The 4384-nt window shown below is 36.3% G+C and overlaps 1 protein-coding gene across 1 annotated transcript in view; it reads right to left on the bottom strand.

Moving 5' to 3' along the window:
• Positions 1 to 393: 393 nt before the first annotated feature.
• The window catches only part of SLC35F5 (solute carrier family 35, member F5), an 83664-nt gene continuing 79673 nt past the window's right edge, over positions 394 to 4384 (bottom strand). The window contains exon 16 of the mRNA XM_006894451.1: positions 394 to 1203. The gene's annotated coding sequence lies outside the window, so the exon portion shown is untranslated. The remainder of the gene's footprint in view (positions 1204 to 4384) is intronic.

Below are 4384 nucleotides of genomic sequence, written 5' to 3'. Positions count from 1 at the left end.
TATGGAAAAGAATTATTCTCACAAAGCTTGGAAAGTAAATGGGTTTTATTTAATTAAGAGGCTGGGTGGATCCTGAGACATATATTCATCAAATGAGGTCTACAGTGAAGACAGCCTAGGAGCAGGTGGACAGTAAGTATACACAAGACTGAACCATAAGAGTTACAATTATAAGTATTTAATATTGGCAGAAGAAAAATCCAAAACTTTTACAGTAGAATTCCTTCTTGCCTTTCTTCTTTGGCATTTTAACCATTAAAAATTCATTTAGGATATTAAAATTATTTAAAGATTCCAGTTCTAACTTGACACAGTTTTATATGTGGGGAAAGAAAGGAAAAAAAAAACAACAGCACTAGAAACCACTCAATATAATATACAAATACATATATATATAAACATTTTAATAATACTCTATCATTTATGTTTAAATCATTCCACTATGAAATTTTCTTAATTGAAGAGTGAATATTTCCTCAAAGCTCTATATTAAGAAGAGCTTTATCATTGCACTATAGCCATTAGAAATACATAATTCTTCATTTTACAATATTTCCCATAAAATTTGTCATGGTTTGTCACAGATTCAAAATACAAGGCACCTAATACTATGAAAACATAATACAGTATACACAGTATAAGTGAACCAGAAAATTTTTCAAATATTTATTTTTTAAAATCCCACCAAATTTCCATGAACAGACTTGTTGCATAAATTAAGCATTCCTTTTTGTGTTGATTTTTAATATTCTATAAAACTCAGAAATGTAATCAGTACCTATTTGTGGCAGCTTATTGTAGTAGTTGGCCTGAAAGAGACACTGATCTACATACTTAAGTGATTTCCTGACAATATTTGTATAATACAGTTCAGCATTTAACAAATATGTGAAAATTAAGTTTCTAGAACATTAAGATTTTATTCCTTGATTAGTTCAAATTATCAGCTGAATTCCTGGAGATTGGTAAGGCAGGTTTGTCCTTGGACTATGGATTGGAAATTTCCTATAATTATAGTGGTATATGATTACAGCTATACAGCAAAGTACTTCATTATGAAAATGAAGACAACAGATATGAGGAAAATATATTTTAGAGTTTCAAAGAACTGAAACCACTATTTTTCAGACTAGGCACTGAAACATTTTTCTACAAAAACTTGCCATAGATTGTCTCTTTCACTTAGAGCGTTCCATTATCAAGCTAAAAAACAAAAACAGAAACAAAGTCATCATTAGAATACTTTAAAGCATGAATAATATTAACATTAACACATATATCATACACAATATATATTTCCTAACTGGGTGTTTTAGGAGGTGAGTATTAAGAAATAGAATTCTCAGAGAAGGAAACCAAGAAAGCAGTATTATTTACCAACCACAAGTTGAGATACTTGGGAGTCAACCTAACTAGAGACACAAAAGACATGTACAAAGAAAACTACAGAGTATTTCTGCAAGACATAATAAAAGACCCCCCCAAAGTGGAAAAAATGTTCCATGTTCATGGATAGGAAGATTCAATACAGTGAAAATAACAAGCCTACCAAACATGTTTTAACGCAATCCCAAAACAGATATCAAATTAATTTTTCAAGGAAATTGTCAAGTATATTTGGAGAGACAAGAGACTCTGAAGAAGTAAAGCACACTTCTGAAAAACAAAAATTAAGTGGGAGGTATAGCACTCCCTGATCTCAAGACCTACTACATAGCAGTAATAACCAAAACAGCATGGTACTGGTACGACAGGCATATGGAACAGAATAGAGAACCCAGAAATGGACCTACCTATCTACCCATATCGACTGATATTCAACAAGGAAATAAACCATAAAAAATGGGGAAAGAACAATCTCTTCTACAAATGGTGCTAGCAAAACGGGACTGCTCCCTGCAGGAAGCTGAAACACGATTCATATCTTATATCACACACAAATATAAACTGCGGGGGAAAAAAACAAACCAAAACAACACAATCAAAAAACCCAAAACAAAAAAGCCCAAACAATTCAAGGTGGATCAGAGAGCTGAGAGTAAAGCCCAAAACCGTAAGGTCCACTCTAAGAGACAAACTTGGATCAAGCTCAGAAGGCACAGTCTATGGTATAAAGAGGTTGAGAAATACAGCCAGAATTGCACAATCTGGAGGCAATAAAATCGATGAATGGGACCTTCTAAAGATTAAATCCCTGTGCACATAAAAAACTTTTTCCAGGAGGGTGAAAAGAAAATCTACAGATTGGAAAAAAACACTGGCAATACCATTTCAGACAAGGGTCTCACAATAAAAATTTACAGAATATTCCTGAGTCTCGACAAGAAAATGACTGGTAAACCAATTACAAAAATGGGCAAAATACATAGAAAAACTTTTCACAGAGGAGGACATTCGGATAACCAACAAACACATGAAGAAATGTTCAGTATCACTGGCAGTAAGAGAGATGCAAATCAAAACCACAATGAGATACCATCTCACTCTAGTAGTAGTGGTAAAGTTGGAACTCTCATAAACTATTGGTGGGATTATAAAATGGCCCAACCACTCTGGAAAGCAGTTTGGCATTTCCACAAAAAGTTGAACAGAGAAATTCTGTGTGACCCAGCTATTCCTCTACTAGGAATACAACACAAGGAAATCAGAATTGAAACACAAATGGAGATATGTACAGCAACATTTATAGCGGTGTTATTTACCATCACAAGAATATGGGAACTGCCCAAATGTCCAACCACAACTGAATGGATTGAGAAATTAGGGTACACTCACACAATGGAATACTATGCACCATTCAAGAGCAACGATTTTGAAAAACACTACATAACCTGAGAGACTGGAGAACATTATGCTGAGTGAACTAACTCAGTTTTATAAGGACAAATACTGCATAAAACCATTCTAAAATTATAATGATAAGCAGTAAAAACATGTATGAGGACACAAGGAGCGAAGGTGAGGATGGGTAGGTGTGAAATCACAGGGTTGCACAATTTGGTGGTTGGAGAGAGGGTGTAAAGGAAAAGGGAAAGATCTATTGGAAAGACAGGGTAATGATGGGCAATGTCCAATGGGGATTGATTTTATAAAACACAATTCATGAGAATGATTGCATGAAATACAATGTAAATAAAGAATAGTGAGAACTTTGTAAGCAAACCAATATTAAGTAATTTTTTTAAAAAGTGTTAGAACGCAAAAGAAATAGAGTGCTAAGGCAATCTCAAGGGAGCTCTGGTAGCGTAGTCTGTAGGTAGATGTGCTACTAACCCAAAGGCTGTGCCTCTCTAGTGGTGGTTTGGATCTACCAGCAGCTCCAACAGAGAAACATGGACAATCTCCTCCCATGCAGTCTGTCTTTTCAGGAACCCACTGGAGGGATTGTGTTGGAATTGGTTCCAACCCAAACATGATGAGAAAGAAGGCAATCTCACCATCACTTGCCTGTCAGTTTGTTGGTTTGCTGTACCACATGGGTTTGAGTGTTGCTGACATGCTGGAAACTATGTCAGCAACAGAAATTATCTGACACAGGAATTTCATGAAATAACATATGAGCAAGGGCCTATGGTGATGAAGGAGGAAGTTCAAGTTGCTTTGAAGGAATTGGCTAAAAACAAGGCTCCTGGAGTTGAAAGCATACCAATTCATTTATTTCAACAAACAGACACTGTCCTGGATGTGCTAAGTTGTGCCAGTAAATCTGGAGGACAGCCAGCTGGCCAACTGATGGGAAAAGAATGGTATTTGTTTCCATTCCAAAGAAAGGTGACCCAACAGCGTGTGGAAATTATTGAACAATATCATTGATATCACATGCAAACAAGATTCTGCTGAAAATTATCCAAAAACATTTGGAACAATATGTCAACAGAGAACTGCCAGATGTGCAGGCTGGATTTAGAAGAGGTCATGGTACTAGGGATATTATAGCTAATGCTAGATGGATCTTGGCATAAAGCAGAGAATACCAAAAGAATGTCTATCTGTGCTTCAGTGACTATGCAAAGGCTTTTGACTGTGTGTATCACAACAAGCTATGGCTAACTTTGCCAAGAATGGGAATCCCAGAACATTTGACTGTGCTAATGAGAAACCTATACTTGGACCAAGAGGCAGTCATCAGAACAGAACATGGAGATACTGGATAGCTCAAAATCAAGAAGGGGGTCAGTCAGGGATGTATTTTGTCTCCATGCCTTTTCCATCTGTATGCAGAACAGATCATCCGGGACGCTGGGCTGTATAAAGAGGAATGTGGCATCAGGATTAATGGAAGAATCATCAACAACCTGAGTTATGCAGATGACACAACCCTGCTTGCTGAAACTGAGGAGGACCTGAAGCGCTTGCTGCAGAAGGTCAAGGACTGCAGTCTTCA

The sequence above is a fragment of the Elephantulus edwardii genome, unplaced genomic scaffold, assembly GCF_000299155.1.
Source record: "Elephantulus edwardii isolate Elephantulus edwardi_28Jun2011 unplaced genomic scaffold, EleEdw1.0 scaffold00143, whole genome shotgun sequence".
Taxonomy (NCBI): domain Eukaryota; kingdom Metazoa; phylum Chordata; class Mammalia; order Macroscelidea; family Macroscelididae; genus Elephantulus; species Elephantulus edwardii.
The sequence above is the reverse complement of the archived record's forward strand: the minus strand, read 5'-3'. Positions and strand labels throughout refer to the sequence as shown.